We start from the raw sequence: 17,417 nt of genomic DNA, 5'->3' as shown, positions 1-17,417 counted from the left end.
ACTGACAGAGGCGAGGCTGCCGGACACTGACAGGTTGGTTTTCCGACACAGGTGAGGAAAACCAACCTATAATTACAGAGGTCGGGCACAAGACTGTTAGACACCTGCCTAATACTGTCCAGGGTTAAGGTGTCCTATGGTGCACCGGATTCTGCATCTTGGGGGAAAGGTCTCAACGGACCAGACTCGTTCAGCAGATCCTGCAGATGCTCAGTCAGATTTGGATTTGGGGAGTTTCAGGACTGAACCAACATACTGGGGTCTTGTCATGGTTTTTGAGACTAACATGGATGGTTTTGCACAGGTCATCGTTCTCCCTTTGGGGAGAATCGTTACTATGGGGAGAGGCATGTTCTTGGTTTCGCAACAATTTTTAGGGAGGCGGTTTGTGTCAAAGCAACATCCGCATGTATGCCAAGAGCCAAGGTTTCCCAGCAGAGCAGTGCTTGTAATGAAATTAGAGTTATTTTCTTCACCTGTTACTGATTTTAATATTGGGGCTGATTGATACTGCCTGAAATTGTTTTCAACAGATTACTGCAGCAGCATTCAACCAGCGCTCGAGGCGGCCCAGTCTTTGGTCGTTTTCAAGGGTTTTTTACAAAGTCAAGAAGATAGTCAGCAACCAGAATTGTGGGAACAGCTTGCTGCCAAGGAGCTGAAGGGAAGTGGAACCTTAGTGTTGATGTTCAATCGCCATGAGATGCATTTGACTGTCTGCAGTCCATAAATCACAGTGTGGCTTTGCTGTTATTGTAGAGTGACATCACTGTATCACAGAACCTAAAACCAAAGTCATCCACTCCTGCTTCCTGTCTGAAGCAGCACACAGGGTAAGGTGCACTGTTACCGACACATTCCAGATCTGACCCAAAGCACACAGCGGCTTCTGAAGGTCTGAACCGATGATGGTAAAACTGTGGAAAAATGAATGAATGAAGAAATAAGGGGTAACTAAAGCACCGGTCCTGTTGAAGAAATGCAGTTGATGGACTGCTCTAATACCGTCAAGAGACCGAGGAGAGACTATGAAATGCTCGATCTTGTCCTTTGACCAAACCAGGCCAGCTGAATAATCATCTTCACAAGTAACATGATGCGCAGAGTTCACATAAATACATCTCATTGGGACACAGTGCAATAAATAACCATTAAGCCTGATCAGCCCATTTGGCTGCTGAAGTGAAACCTTGTCAAGTGTTTGTCTAAGGTCAGAAAATGGCAGCGAGAGAAGATTTTGTTCATTCCACGCACAGTTTCTGCTCATTCTTTAGCCAAGGAACCACTTCCATGGCAGACGGTCCCATTATACCAAATCACAAGTCTGCTGGACGTATCGGAGCCACAGCATCACCAGAGCCACAGTGCATTACACTAGTGAACTATACTATTATTCCAGGGGCTTTACCTTACAACATAAAGTACCTTGAGGTGATTACTGTTGTGATTTGGTGCTATATAAATAAAGCTGAGTTGAAAATTGAACTGAACTGCTGACACATGAGAGCTGCAGTCAGTGTGATGAACAAGAACACTTAGAGAGTGTACAAAGAGACAACCAGTCAGAAGTAAGGTGAAATAAATAAGGATTATTTTGCATTGTGGATCATATAAAGCTGCTCTAGTATGGAGTGCAAGAAGAAAAAGTTAAGCTGGATATGTGCCTATAAGACTTCACCACTGAAAAGAATCTCAGGAAACCTTTGTTGCCAAGTTAAAAAATTAAGGATGAATCGACATGAGCCATCAGCCAGACACTGTTGACATAGCAGAAAAACTGCTCATGATGCTTTCTCTCTTCCTTGCTTCTGTCACTGCTGTTATGTCCAGTCTAATATTGATTTGCAAGCTGTGACAGGGTGTGGTTTGTGGCTCAGCTGCAGGGGACGGGTGGAGCAGTGGATTCAGGGTGTGGTGTCAGGGGAGGCTGACCCACACAGCTGCTCTTCATCACCTGATCATGGCTTCCCTGTTTCAGTAGGTTGCCAGGATCTGACAGGAGTGGTGTGTGGTGTGGAGTGAAGAAGGCAGCTGGAAAGCTGCTCCTAGAAAAGCACGAAAACACTGGAAATAAAGATCACTGGACCTGCAATGCTGTGTGCTTTGGGTCCTTTTGTTCCAGTGGTGCCGAAACACAGCAGTGGGAGAGTGGACCCATGACCAACACAGACAATAGTGGAACTGGTGAAAATGGTGGCACAGTTGGCCACCCTGTATTGGGAGCAGGCGGTGGTGCAGCAACAACAACTCGATCAGCTGCAGGACGCTCCACTGGATGGAAGGAGATGACCCCTAGGGCGTGGTGTAGCAGTGGCCTGCTGAGGAGTCGTCTCTGTGGCAACTCCCTTTGCTGTGTGGGGAGGCCCAGGTGGATCGGCTGGGGCTCACCCCGTGAAGACCCGTGCCATAATTTCTGGGGAGATAAGATTGTGCCGGGGGATTGGCCCTTCGCCTACGCCAGACGCCAGCACAATGTGGCGGCTAGGTGACGCCAAAGGGAGAGCCTCGGCTGCTGGATATGATTGTTCTCGAGCAGTTTGTGGAGGGACCTCCAGGAGACATCACAGAGTGGGCCTGCTGCTGCCGGCCGGCCGGCCTGGACATCACTGTGATGCGGTCAGAGGATCACCTATTGGCCAAAAGAGTCTGGGAGGCAGCCGTAACAAATGCAGCTCTGGGCCCCATGACCACCATGGCCTGCTGCTGCAGAGCAGCACCCACCAGCATTGAGTAATTTGGTTGTGAGTAGTGTGTTGTTTTCCCAGCGCCCATGGACACTGCTCCTTACTCACTGGGAGCCACACCAGTGTCAGGGCAGGAGTGCTGGAGGTGAAAGTGCCCAGTGGGACAGGTGCTCTGTGGTGCTGGCCCTTCAATACCCTCCATCAGTCTCAGAGGGACGTACAGCGTGCCACTAAGGTGCTAAGGGGGTATACACCAGGATATGGTGGACTCGGGCTGCACACAGACCCTGGTTCAGCCCAGGCCTTTGCTGGAGGCAGAGTGAAAGCATAATAAAAGCCTTTATTATCATTATACACGGTATAACAAGATTAAAAAGCAGCTCCGTAAAAGTGCATATATGCTAGCATATTTTAAGAAACTATGTAATAAAATAACCATATGAATAATATAAATACACAGTACAAGAGTGACACAGACAGACAGTTTGAGCACTGACAATTTATACACGAGTTCATGCTAGAGTCCAAGGAGCAACGGAATGAGCAGTAGGGGTGGTTTCTGTCTAGAGGTGCAGTGGTCAATGCAGATGTTTCAGTGCAAATTACTTTTGTGCAAAGTTGATTAAGTTGGATTAAATTATTCAATTTTTGTGGTATCTAAGAAATCGGCAGAGGTGGCGTGTAGGACCAAAGGAAACATGACAGGAATCATCAAGCAAAAAAAGCACACTTTGTTATGTTAGTTGCCTTTGCTTAGGCTGCTGCCCCCGCGACCCGGCCCCGGATAAAGCGGATGAAGATGGATGGATGGATGTTATGTTAGTGCCACTGTTGTACAGTTCTAAAGTTCGCTAACATTAGCTAGCATGAGCTGGTTCCACCAGACCAATTAAGGCAGTGAAAGTCCTGCAAAGATTAATGATGTGTTCGTGGTTTCAGCGTTTCATTAGTGAGAGGAAGAATGTGCTCTTTGTTCTTCGAGAAGTTACCTGGTCTCACTTTAAAGATAAACATATCTATTTGCAGTAAATCAAAGGTCCCATGTAAACAAAAGTTAACTGCCATCTGGGTCAAATTTCCTACTTTCTACTAACGTGATGAACAACGCTTTTCTTTACCCTTCGTGAAAACATCTAGATGTGGCTGAGGTGTGCCACACACTGCTACCTACTGACCCATGCACCAATAAGTGCATGTAGCCTAATGGTGCTTTCATTTGTACAGGTAATGCTCAGTTTTTAATGCTTTATCTTGAAGTTTTTAATGCTTTTTATGTTGTAAAAAGTGTTCATAGTTGGTAACGAAGCCTTAGAAAAGTCTTATCAAAACAAAGGTAGCTGTTGTTGTGTCATTTTTAATGATCATGTTCTTTGTTCCCTGATTACCAAGACCTGAGAGAACATTAATGATTGCCTGACAATAACTAATTTGCCTATTTTGCAATTTTTTATTTATTTTCCACAAATATTAGTCTATAATATTATAGTCAAACAATGAAAGTCTCTTCAATGACAAGATTGATGTTGTTGTTGTTGTTAAACGTGATCATGGCAGAAGGCGAAGGCCTTGATCACATGACCTCTGAACCCTGCCCGTTCTTCAGCAATGAGATTCTGCTTTGGGCTTCAGCCTGGTAAACCTCCACGTGCCCGTTTCCTGGGGTACCTAGAACATTTGGTTTTATACGATGCTCAGTTTGGATAGAATTTGTAGTCTGATCTGGATTTCAACTTTGAATAAAACCAACCATTAGGAGCAAACAAGAAAAATGTTTTTTTATTTGTGACTTTTTTCCTCCAGTCTCTGCGGCAAGCTAATATCCACTTGTCAAACTCCCATTCAAATGATAACCCACAAGTCCTTTTTTTCACCGTTTGATTTTGCTGTTAAGCTGCAGTTCACTGCTGTTTTGAATGGACTCGCACGCTGCAATAATACCGATGCGGTGGCCTGTGGATTCTGCTGCATTTCATCTCCCATCTCATGCCAACACCGCATTAACTGCTGTTCTGTAAACATACAGCTCATCACCCTATTTCCTAGTGTGTGTGTGTTCATGTTATTTCTGGAAAAGCAGTGCTCTCTTTACACCACAGCTCCCTTCAAACGGGCAAGACACCATCAGTGTCTGTGTTATTTTTGGCAGATTTTGCAAATCACTTCACATGTAAAGATACATGAGAAGCAACATGTTGCACTTGTACTTTGTATACACTGCTGGACTGTCTTTAAAGCCTAATGTGGACAGCCTTAGTGATGTTGTCTGCAGCTGCAGAGAAATTGTTACTTTAATGATGCCAGCCTTGTTGCACTGCCTCTCAGTAGACAGGCAGCTCTGTGTTGTGCTGGTAGTCCGCAGTTAGACTGCCATTCATAAAGTTTTTCTGAAACCTCTTTATATTCCCAATATTTTGACACACATGTCAGTGGTCTGGGGAAATAGGGGATATTTATTTCAATATTCATAAATGTGGTTTGTTGTGCTTTCATTTTTCAGGAAAGCTGAGGAACATTCCACAGGTTCCAAATAGCAACGGCTGTCACCATAAACTCTTGTGCATCTATAGGGATGGAAAATGGTTTCCACAATACAACGTGAGAGCTGCAAAAAACCGATGCAAACCCCAAACATTTGTGTGGTTTTGACCGTGCATATCCAAGCAGGCATACAGACATACACGAATTAGCCACTGGCCTAATATTTGTAAGTCTTTTATTGTGAAAAGGGTGAGGCGGATGGGACTAAAAACCAGTACTGGGATTGGGGTTGAAGGGCGTCAAAGGGCATAGTAGAAATAACGAAAAATTTTAAAATCTGTCCCAAAGATCACCTTTTCTAATAGAATTAGCCAGAGCTTAATTGGTCCCTGGGAGTCCTGTAATGTCCATACACATTGTGCTTTTTCATCACAAGCCTCAAACTTTCAAACTGACCTGACTTTTCTTTTCTGTGGGATAGATGCTGGTGATGAGAGCTCGCTCTCCGGCTTAAGCCCAGCACTTTTCAGCAGTTTTGCGATGAAGAGTCTTGCCCCACAGTCTGACTGTCAACACAGCGGTTATCCATCCTGATGCGTTTAAAGGAAAACATTCAGCACAAAAGACCTGAACTATGCTGCAACTGTGTGCCATTGGGTGCTGGTATATATATACACACACACACACACACACACACACACACACACACAGTGCATAAAAAACCCACAAAACACAAAAACAAAAGAGGTTATTGACACCAACACCATCTTTCCTTAGAATTGGCCCCACTTTCCAGAAATGCCTCCCTGCAACTTCTTCCACAATAAAATAAAATAAATAAATAAAGCCATGTTCATGAATCACTGATCTGACACAGAGGGAAATCCAGCAAACATCATAGAGCCACAGGTACAAGGAGACAGAATGGTCCAGTGAGTCATCTAATAGTAGCAGCCCTGCGTGACGTCAACTGGACTTGCAAAAGACTGCGAAGACCAAATTTAGGTCAGATAAGGTTTTTGACCTTTTTGGGGCTAATTCATACTTTTTAAAGTCAATTCTCATAAATTTAGGCTTTAAATGATATCTAACTATCAAGCAGCAAACTTGAAAAAGTGTTGCAACCCCTCATTTCTATAAAGATTTCTTGTAAAATGGGAATTAGCGATTTATGAAAGCATTTGCAAACATATGTGGAAATAGAGCATCTTGAGTTTACACAATTCTAATCTAAGTTAATATTTCATATGACCACGTTTATCCTTCAACACAGTCTGAACTCTCTTCGGACGTTTCTTGAAGTAGTCTTCAGGAAATCATCTCCGGGCTTCTTAAAAGACACTGAAAGCTCTTCTTTGGATGGTGGCTACCTGTTGTTCCATTCTCTGTCTAGATGATCCTGCACTGCTTCAGTCCCGCTTTATTCTTGTTCTTTTGTGCAACAAAAATAAAAGCCCTGTCCATATCATCTCTACCCAAAAGCTGCAGACCACTTCAAAACTCTGAAAACAGCTGATTGTAGCAAGTGCATTAGTTGAATGTTTTTTCTCCTTTCTCTTTGGCTGGCCTGAAGGTAACTGAAGAGCCTTTGTAACAGGATATAATTGCAACTATAATTTAATAAACGAAGTCAGTGAAGTAACGCGTCACATTTAAAATCTAATGTACACGTGGAACAAAAATGCTTTCTCACTGATCTGTCAGAGCTTTTTATCTTTAATACTGAACAACATCAGTATACATTATACATTTAGGGAACATAATGGTCTATTTTTTATTAATTACAGTATCACGTATTACAATGTGAGCAGGCTACAAATGGGAAAAAAAGGTGAAAACGCACAAACTGCTAAAAATACTCTAACTGCAGAGGAACCAGTCAATGGCCCCCTGGGTTGCCTCTGATGCTGCTGATAAGGTTCATGTAATTGGTAAGCAAACTCATAACAATGTGCACTGATACTGATAATGCAATTTTCTATTAAAAGTCTATACCAGAGTGTGTAAATGTTTATATATTTCTGTTCATTCTTCAGTATCACAGAAACCAATAAATCACCAGCAGACAAACAGCAAAAAGGCACTTCTGCTTCAAGTGTGTGTGTATTTTCATCCTTGTCTCAACTATAAAAAGTCAGCGAGCAAAGTAAACAGTCTGCGGTGATTATGATTATGATTTCCTGAGAGAAATTCCAACTATAACAATACTTATTATCGCAAGCGCTCTGATTAGAGAGACTGTCAAGGAAAAACAGAAAGAAACTCAACAAAAAGGATCAAATATTTTTCAGTTCATCAAAGGGCACCGAGTCCAACCAAGGACACGGTCGGGACGGAAGGATCGAGGATTCCTTTCTTTTCAGCCAAGCCAAAACATCTAGCGTTTCGAAGTCAATAGCCAGGCGGCGTGCCTAACGTGACGGGTGCTCCCCCGGCGATGACAAGGTCTGGCCCTTGGGAGGAGAATTGTCGAGCCTTGGAGAGACAGTCTTTCGGTGAGTTTATGGTTTGAGTTAAAGCATCACGCAATGTTGCATGAAAAAGGCAACACAAATGTCCCGTGGAGAATGCCAAAGGTTCTCGTCAGTGAGATCCGATACGTTTCTAAAAACAGCAGATCTGAATATCTGCCGCCACAAGAAAGATAAAGCCACATTTGTTCATTCATTTGTTTCCAGATATTGCTTACTTGGCTGATACGAGTTTACATTGAGTCAGAGCCTGAGCGGGGCTCTTGTTATCTGTATTTTGACTAGCTAATGAAAATCTCGTTTATTCTGTCCTCATTGTTTGTGACAGGGAAACTGGGGAATTCTCTTCATAACAAGTCGAACTGATCTGGGAAGATGAAAATGTGCGTGGGTATGCATTTGTGGTCTGGGTGTGTGTGAGTTTGTGTCCACCCTGCTGTTTACTCTCAGCAGCACAACAGACCTGAGGTGTTTGGATGGGAGAGCTATATTGTCTCTCAAGTACCACAAAACTGCTGATTTAAGAACAAACCACAACTAAAGAGACTTACAACAAGGGTTTAGGACAGCAAGGACTAATTTCATGGATGTTTATGAGAAATGCCTCCTACCAATTTCTTACCAAGTACCAGGTCAATGCATACAGTGTTAGCTATGCCAATTATTCTGGCATTTTACAGCTTTTTTACTGTAAAACGTCCCAATATTAGTTAGAATATAAGCAATACAATGCCATTCTATGAGGCAGACACATAGGTGCTCAAAAAACAAATAAATAAATAGAAGGAACACTTTTCTGGGATATTGATGTTGTCGCTTTAGAGTGTATCCAGTTCAAGTATCAGTTTCAGCTGCTTTAATGTTATTATAATTAACAACAGGTGCACTAGAGCGGCAACAATGAGACAGCCCCAAAATGAAAGCTTTTAGAGGTGGAGGCTTGCTGACATTTTTTTCCTCCCCGTCTATTCTGACTGAATTTTTGCTAGTTTTGCATTTGGTTAGGGGCAACGCCACTACTGGTAGCATGAGGCGATACTTGGACCCTGCAGAGGTTGCACAGATCGCAATTTGTCCAGGTAGTCCAACACATGCCATTGCCAACAGGTTTTATGTTTTTCCCAGCACAGTCTCAAGACCATGGGGGAGATTCCAGGAGACAGGCAGTTACTCTAGGGTACTCTACTCTAAAGTCTTTAACTCATCAGCAGGACTGGTATCTGCTCCTTTGTGCAATGAGGAAGAGGATGAGCACTGCCAGAGCTACAAAATGACCTCTAGCAGGACACTGGTGTGAATGTGTCTGACCAAACAATCAGAAACAGACTTCTTGAGGGTGGCCTGAGCGCCTGATGTCCTTTAGTGGGCCCTGAGCTCCTTGCCCGGCGTAGTCTGGAGGAGGTAAATCCATGGAGGGACACACAGACCTCTACAGGCTAGACAACGACACCATGACTGCCATTAGGTACCAGGATCTTCTGTCAAACCCTACACTGGTGCAGTGGGTCCTGGGTTCCTCCTGGAGCACAACAATGCCTGGCTTCATATGGTAAGTATTCAGGCAGTTCCCAGGAAGAAGGAATTGATACCACTGACTGGCTCCCACGCTCGTACCACTGGCACATTATGGTTTAGTCTATCCGATGCCACCAGGCTGCACCTCGGACTGTCAAAGAGGTCTGTGATGCCCTGGTCAACATCTGGTAGGAGATCCCTCGGGACACCATCCACTGTCTAATTAGAAGCATGCCCCAGTATTGTCAGGCTAACTGATTACCATTTTGAATTGCTGTAATGAAATTTCAGCAAAATTGACTAGGCTGCTGCATCATTTTTTCACTTTGACTATTGATTACTATTTTCATTTCCATCAAATGTGGCACCAAGAGCTGAATGTAGCCACAGCGATGCCACTAATTGGTTAGTAAAGTCCAACGTTGAAGCCCAGCAGCATTTTTGCAGTTGCCGTCTTGATGTTTCGAAACCTAACGTGATGAGCGAGAGATAAATCTGACTGTGAAACCAACAGTGTTGGGACTAACGCGTTATTAAGTAACGCGTTACAGTAACTACGTTATTATTGTGGTAACGAGCACGGTAACTAGTTATTATGCCAAAATCAGGAACGCGTTACTCGTTACTGGGATTTAGATAGGGTCGTTACTCGTTACTTCGTGTGTTGCGTTTAACTTACCTCGGAAATCGGAACACGAGCCTGGGAATAATGTCACACTCGAGTAAACGGTGTTCTGGTTAGCCTCATTGGAGAAGTCTGGATTCCAATATGGCGACGCCCTCGAAAACGCTTGTTTTGCTAGCTCTCTACAAAAACAAATTACTACTACACATATGCAGCTCATCTGCAGTCCCGAATTTCTGAGTCCCGAGTACAAAGGAAAGCACCACGACTGCAGTTTCCGTGCTGGACGTAAAAAGGGCACGTGACACTGTGACGTAAGCTACAATCATGGCGGCAGTCGAAGATGGTCCAGGCATGTGTTTTCTCTCCTGGAAATATTCACATTATTTCTCCTTTGTGTTGGAAAAAGACAGGAATATTGTCGTGAACTGTACTCTCTGTGGAGGTTCTAAAACTCTTTCGACATCAAAGACTAGCAATTCTAATCTGATGAAACATCTTCAGAAACAGCATGCATCTACCAACTTAGTTGAAAAAGAACCTGAAGGCAACGTCGGTGACTCTAGCTCTGTTGATGCTATTCCAGCAAAACAACGAAAGCTTGATTTCGGACAGCCTGCTGCACAGTCCATCACCCAGCCCCAGCTACACAGGCTGATTGCCAGGTATGTTGTGGAAGACATGAAACCCATCTCAACGGTTGAGTCCCATGCTTTCAGACAACTGATTAGTCATATACCTGTGCGAGGGAGAGCTGGGAAGGCACCATCCAGAAAGATATTTTCCAGTTTCCTAGACCAAGAATATGCCAACATGGAGTCAGAGCTCAAAAATACACTTGACATGGTAGAATACATCTCCACAACAGCAGACATTTGGACTGTGCATAATAAAAGTTTTCTTGGTGTGACCGCGCATTGGATAAATGCACAAAACATGAAACGTGAGAAAGCAGCGCTGGCATGCAGGCGATTTATGGGTCGACATACGTATGACAGTATTGCATCTGAGCTGGACAACATTAACTCATCTCATGGCCTATCGTTTAAAATCACATCAACTGTAACGGATAATGGCTCCAATTTTGTCAAGGCTTTTAAAGTGTACCAGCCAGCACCTGAGTCAGATGACTCTGAATCTGAGGAGGATGAGGTGACTTTTGTTTCGATTGGGAATGTGCTGCAGAATGGTGCTGGTGATGCTGATGATGCAATTTCTTTATCGCCACATCAGAGATGTGCATCGCACACAATGAATCTTATCTCTTGCACTGATGTGGAGAAGTGGCTATTGTCTGAAGCTGCAACAAAAACCATCTACAGAAGTGCCACCACAAAATGTGCAGGGCTGTGGAACAAGGCCAGCCGTTCCACAGTGGCTGCTGAGATTGTGGACGACATTATTGCAAAGAAGCTACTAGTACCTTGCACAACAAGGTGGAACTCGTTCTATTATGCTCTGGAGAGAATTTCAAAGATACCTGTGGTGGAGCTGAACACAATCTCATCCACATTACGGTTGAAATGTTTCAATGAGAGGGAGCATCAGTGTATCAGAGAGTACTGTGCAGTCATGAAACCACTTACTGTGGCACTGGACATTCTTCAAGGAGAAGACCATTGTTTTTATGGCACACTCCTACCCACACTGGAATCGCTAATGACCAAGACTCTGGCTATAAAAAATGGTCTGCAAATTCTTGTTGGGCTACCAGATACAGTTGTCCAGGTAAGAGATGATATTTTCATTTGTGTTTATCTTTAATGAAATTGCTTTTTATATTGTGCTGTGCTGTTCACATGCAAGTGAATGCTGTTACAGTTACAGATACTTAACCCCAATAAATAAATAAAATAAATACAACGTAGTAAAATACACACTATTTACAAATTAAAATACATTCTATATAAAACTACAGCATGCTGTTAATATTTAATTAATTTAATGTTGAAACAATGCATACTTTCTCATGCAAAAATGTTTTTTGCACTTTTACTGTGTCGTTATTACAGGCAGTCAAAACAAGGTTTGCACATGTCCTTGGAAGTGAAGATGCTTTGCTGGCTGCTGTGATACTACCAAAATTTAAGCTTCGTTGGCTACATGACCAGGCGCGGAAGGACCTCGCAAAGGCACGTCTGCTGGTAGAGTGTCGAAAACTTCTCCCTGAGCAAGATCAGCTACAACCAGGTACCAGCGCCACCAACACAACACAGCACGCGGGTTCTAGCAAAGAGGATGAGTTCTTCTCCTTTGAAGAGAATGAGGACATATATGCCACTGCTGAAGGTGAGGTAGCCGAGTACCTCAAATCAGGAGCAACAGGGTTAGACTCTCTGAATCATTTCCCAATGATAAAGAAACTCTCTCTTAAACTTAATGCAGCTACTCCTTCAAGTGCCCCAGTTGAAAGGCTTTTCAGCCTGGGAAACCTGATTCTCACTCCAAAGAGGAACAAGTTGACTGATCATAAGTTTGAGAAGCTTCTCCTCTTGAGGTACAATCGTTGGTTTGATGGAAACCAAAGTTGAGTAGTGCTCATATGATGATGATGTGTTGCCTTCAGTGGTGCTCTACAAGGTAAAGTAGGGTTATTTCCAAGTGAAACTTGGGCTTCTGAAGCACTTAAAATACCTTTATATTTTATTTATCTACATGGCCTGTATGGAGGCAATATTATTTTGGTTTGACTGTTTATGAAGCTGAAAATAGTTATTATTTATTTTATTTCTGTTTGTGGGGCTGAACATACTTGTAATTAATTTTATTTCTCTTCTCTTTCTCTGAAAATACTTTTATTACTGAACATGAGGTCTCCAGTTGGTGGAATTCAGCAGTTAAGTTTACAAAGTTAAGTTCAGTTAACTTTACAAAGAATGGACAAACCTCACCGTGTTTATGTTAAATCATTTTTTGCACTACATGTTTTTGCACTTTGATACCTACTTTGATACCTACAGGTCCTAAATTGTCTGAGGTACAGTTTAATGTTGGCACTGCTAAAAGCATACTTTCTGTCCATTTAAATGGCAAAAATAAATATCTTTCAAAAGTTTCAACACACTGTATGTTGTGTTTTGTGATCCACTGCTTCTTCCTAGTGATACTACGTACAATGATTAGACACTGCTGTAACAACCCGAGAATGATGAGTTTGCATTTGTAGAGGGTTGAAACATTAGAAATAGATTAAAACACACAGATAAAAAAGTGACACATAAAACAAACTTTGTTAATTTCTAATTTAGTTTCATTCATTTCATCATTGACTTGCACTCGAACTACTACACTGCCATTTTAACTATTTTAGGTTCAGGCCATTAGGTGGCACAGTGTACTTGTGGCTGGATAGTGCTAACATGTAAGCAAGCTAGAAGACTGGCATCCTTGCTGGGTATCCAGTTAGGGAAGCAACACATTAATAAGAGAATTCTGGGTAAAACCAAAGTTACTTTCCCTAGTAACTAGTTACTTCGAAAGTAACGAGTAACTTGAAGTAACTGAGTTACTTTTGAGAGAAGTAACTAGTAATGTAACTGAGTTACTATTTTAAAGTAACTTACCCAACACTGGAAACCAAACTGCACTCTTGTACAGTATTGACTTCCTAATTACAAGGCAGGCCTACCCAAAAGCATATGGTGCTTTAGTCCTCTTTTTGACTCCACTGGGAACCGATGTTTACAAAAGGAACACGTTGTTTTCAATAGGACTTCAAGTTCCATTGGGGCGAGTGCTGTTTCCCCTATACAGTAATACTGAAGCACTACTTAATAGAAAGTATGCAGGTGCAGTTACTAGAACATGTAAACAGCTGCTTTTTTCTGGATTTTGTGACTTCCAAGTTTACTTTTCTGTAAAAAGCAAACGAAATGCAAGGAGAACAATCAGAGCAAAGAGACAGTTTCATCAAAGCAGTAGTAGCAGCTCTGCCCCAACCCTAATGTTTAGTTTAGGTTGTTTTTTTTTTAGCTTTTTTTATTTCTACAGTCATCTGCTTAGAAAAATATGCAGTAAGCCACAGATTAAAAATTCTGTCTGGAATTAAACAGAAATACAATCTTTATCCTAATATGTCCATAATGAGTCTAGTCTAGATTAGAAAAATGTTTTCCCGGTTCAGCTGAATGACAATGATCCTCATGATCTGAGATGTTTTTGCAGCATCGGGCCAACATCAACACAGGATGCCTGAAAAGCCAGAAATATGCATGACGGTTATTTTGGTTTCTTAAAAATGATATCAGTAGTATTTTTGTCCTGGCATAGGTGCGGCCATTTATCTGCTGCATTTGTTTTCCCCAACGGTCAAATAACGTCAGAGAAACAAACTGCTTGACGCCACAGGGAAGCTTGTCAGCACACTCAGACACATGGCGGCGGAGCTGCGAGGCCATTAACCTCGCTGCCTGCACGCTCGCCTGGTAACAATAGACAGCATACAGCTCAGGTCTTTCCTCACTCTAAAGTAGATACATAGGAAAGTCTAATGTTCATTTGATGACTTGGCTAAACAAAACATGTTTATACTTCCTTCCGCTGTTGCCAGCTCTCACCTCAAATGCACTTCTCTGCCACTTTTCCAGCTCTGAGGTGCCTTTATTAACATTAATCACCCCTCCCTTTAACTAAATTGGGAGGCTGTTAATGTAAGTGTATTTTAATGGAACACTTCAGAAGCAACTCCCTCAATTACATCAACTCTTTCCAGCATGGTCCCTATTAAAACCAACCTTTCATTTAGGGCGGGGGAGCCCACAGACAGAGGGAGAAACACAGAATTAAGGGAGCCTTTGCTAATCAGTTTCACCTGCCAAAGCGAAAGCGTGTAACACAGACTGCTGTTTATAAGTAGGTTTTATTTCAGACACATGGCTCTGTTTATAAAACATTAAGCTACAGTTTTACATTATGGGTACTTATACGTAGTTTGGGCGGAAATTTGGGGCCCTCCATGGTTGCGAGTTACTAAATGGCCCCGGTGATGTCACAGAGGTTAAAAGCACTCGGCTTCCCAGTCAGTTTGACTGACTTTCTCCCGTAACTCTAATTCACGCAAACAACCGCTTTGCAATCAGAGACAGCGCTTTGGAAACTGTGAGCGGCACATCTGCCCACCTTTGAGAGTCGAAACAACAGTGTGCTGAGCTTTTGAAAGAGCTGATATAATGGAGACCCTATAAATGTGTTTGTAATAACAGTGGAACAAATTAGCGCTTGCACCGAAAAGTGTACGAAGCACAGTTTTGGTTTTATTTAGAGCTGTTTTCTGTTCAAGCTGTAACTGTTGTTATGCACAGATCACGTCAGACAACTTGTGCGGATTGTTGTGGGAATAGATGCTCAGGCCAAATGTAAGTGCAGTGCAAAAGAAATTGCTTGCAGCGCATGTTGGGCAAAAAACACAGCTACGGTACCAAAGATGAGATGTTTTTTCCAGAGAGCAGTTAAATGCAAAGACAATGTGTAGGCTAACGTTAGCCCGTTCTGGACAACATAGCATCATTTAGCTAACATTAGCTAACACAAGCTAACTCAAGGAGTTGCAAAAAAAATAAATAAATCACCTCACTCAGAGTTGTTTTGAAGGGAGGGAAGAATCCATAAAGACTATAACATTTATTCGTAGGAAAGTGTTGGAAAGTTTTCAGTTTTAACATAGTTTAAGGTGGGGTTGCCAACCGTCCCTTAAAATACGGAATCGTCCCGTATTTAGAAACAAAAGAACACGTCCCGTATTGAGCTAATAAGGGACGCACTTTGTCCCGTAATACAGTGAGAATCAAAAGTAGTCTATAAATGTTTATGGAATTAACGCTTTGTTTGAAAACATAATTCCCAGCCCCTCTCCTGCTTTGTGACCAATGAGCTGACAGCACACTTACAACAATTCGAGTATGACAATTCAGATTACCGCTTATCTCATTGGTCGAGGAAAGGTCGCTTGCGGAGAAAATACCGGAAGACAACAGATGACCACAACAAGAAGCATGGCCAACAGGGAAACAAACGCCGACACTGCGGTGCAAGTCTCGGACGACAGTACACCTAATGCTGGGCAGACACTGTGCGATTTTTTCAGTCACGTTATTCAGCTCCTGCTCAAACTGCACGATTGACTCGCAGGGGTTAGAAGTTGGTAGGTCACGATGCAGGTCTCACACTATACCGCCCGATGCTCTGATGCGACCTGAGTGCTCACACTGTGCCTCCATAACATGAAGGTTATAACAGAAAATCTGTCGCTCGCTCTCTCTGTCTTTCACTCACACAGACACACCACCACCATCAACTTTGCTAAATTGCTAATGAAAAACATGATCAGGCAGCTGTGATTGAGCAGCAGTGTAGATCCAACTATTTTCACGGTTGTTGTGGTCGTGATCATTTTGTGAGGCCACATGGAAAAGGCTCGGATGAGCTTTCCAAAGTTCTACAAGTTGTGCCTCCATCACTTGTGTCCAGATCACACGCTGCACAGCCGTGCTGCTCCATCTTTTTCACGGCGTTTACGTGTTTGCACGTGAGCAGTGTGAGCGCCTGTGGTGACACCCTCACGAGCGATTGATGATCGGGAGCTGCTCGAGGTGTTAATCGCTTCTCGTTACCCCACGTATACTACACAACGCACGATGAAGGCCAAAATCGGTCCGATCACCAAATCGGTCGCACGACTCAAAAATCGGCTCAAAATGGGCCTAAAACCGCACAGTGTGAGCCCAGCATTAGAGCAGCAATGTTTGTTCCCCTCAGAGAAAGGGAAGAATGGGAAAAGGAAAACACCTGGCTGGAAAACGTTAATATGGGCATGTGCAATGAATATCAGCGCTATGTGGCCAGAAGTGTGATAATATAATTTATTTTGTGTAATAAACAACTGCAAGGATGGATGATTACAACAAATAGATGACTAATACATAAAAGTAATACATAGATGAATAATGATGATGAGTTATGATGCGTAATCATGGGAATAAAAGCGGGTTTACAAACAGGAGCAGCTGATTAGCATTAGAAAAGCTGAAATAATACCTCAACTGAAGCCAATTGTACTAAATGCACTAAATGTGCACAGTTACAAGAATGTTTTTCTTTCTATTGTTTTCTATTATTTTAAGTTAAGCAGGACAGAGTTCTTTTAAAGAAAGATTTACTTATATTCTCAAAAGTTAAGCATGACAGGCTTCTGTTTAAGAAAGAGACCTGTTTTATGTGTTAATGTTGTCATTTTGAGCTAAAAATAAATGGCTAAATGATCATTTGTTTCACATGTGTTCATATCACAAAGAATAGAATATGCATCTACTTAAATCAACTTCAAGTCAAAGGGTTAAAAAAATAATTTCACACACAAAAAAAGAGCTAGAAAATTCACCACACTGGGAAGGGTGAAGACAACTGGGTCGAGGTGTCCCTTATTTATTTTTCAGGGAGTTGGCAACCCTAGTCTAAGGGGATTGACTCGCCAACGTCAAGTGGCAGCTAGCTTACTTTTTCAGCTCCAGAGATTAGCCCTCTGTATATTTCAATGTCAACTGAGGCATTCCTACACTACACTGGTAAAAAAAAAAAAGATCAAGCTCTGGATACGCACAGTACTCATTCAATGAACTAGTTACTAATGTACTATTGGTGTAATCTTGG

At 42.5% G+C, this 17,417-nt stretch overlaps 1 protein-coding gene across 6 annotated transcripts in view; it reads right to left on the bottom strand.

The window, feature by feature from the left end:
• Positions 1 to 17,417, bottom strand: part of astn1 (astrotactin 1) — a 476,318-nt gene that overhangs the window by 4,738 nt on the left and 454,163 nt on the right. The gene's annotated exons all lie outside the window — the stretch shown is intronic.

This window comes from Astatotilapia calliptera, chromosome 18 (assembly GCF_964374335.1).
Source record: "Astatotilapia calliptera chromosome 18, fAstCal68.1, whole genome shotgun sequence".
NCBI classification, from domain to species: Eukaryota; Metazoa; Chordata; class Actinopteri; order Cichliformes; family Cichlidae; genus Astatotilapia; species Astatotilapia calliptera.
Note: the sequence above shows the minus strand (reverse complement) of the source record. Positions and strands in the feature narration are given on the sequence as shown.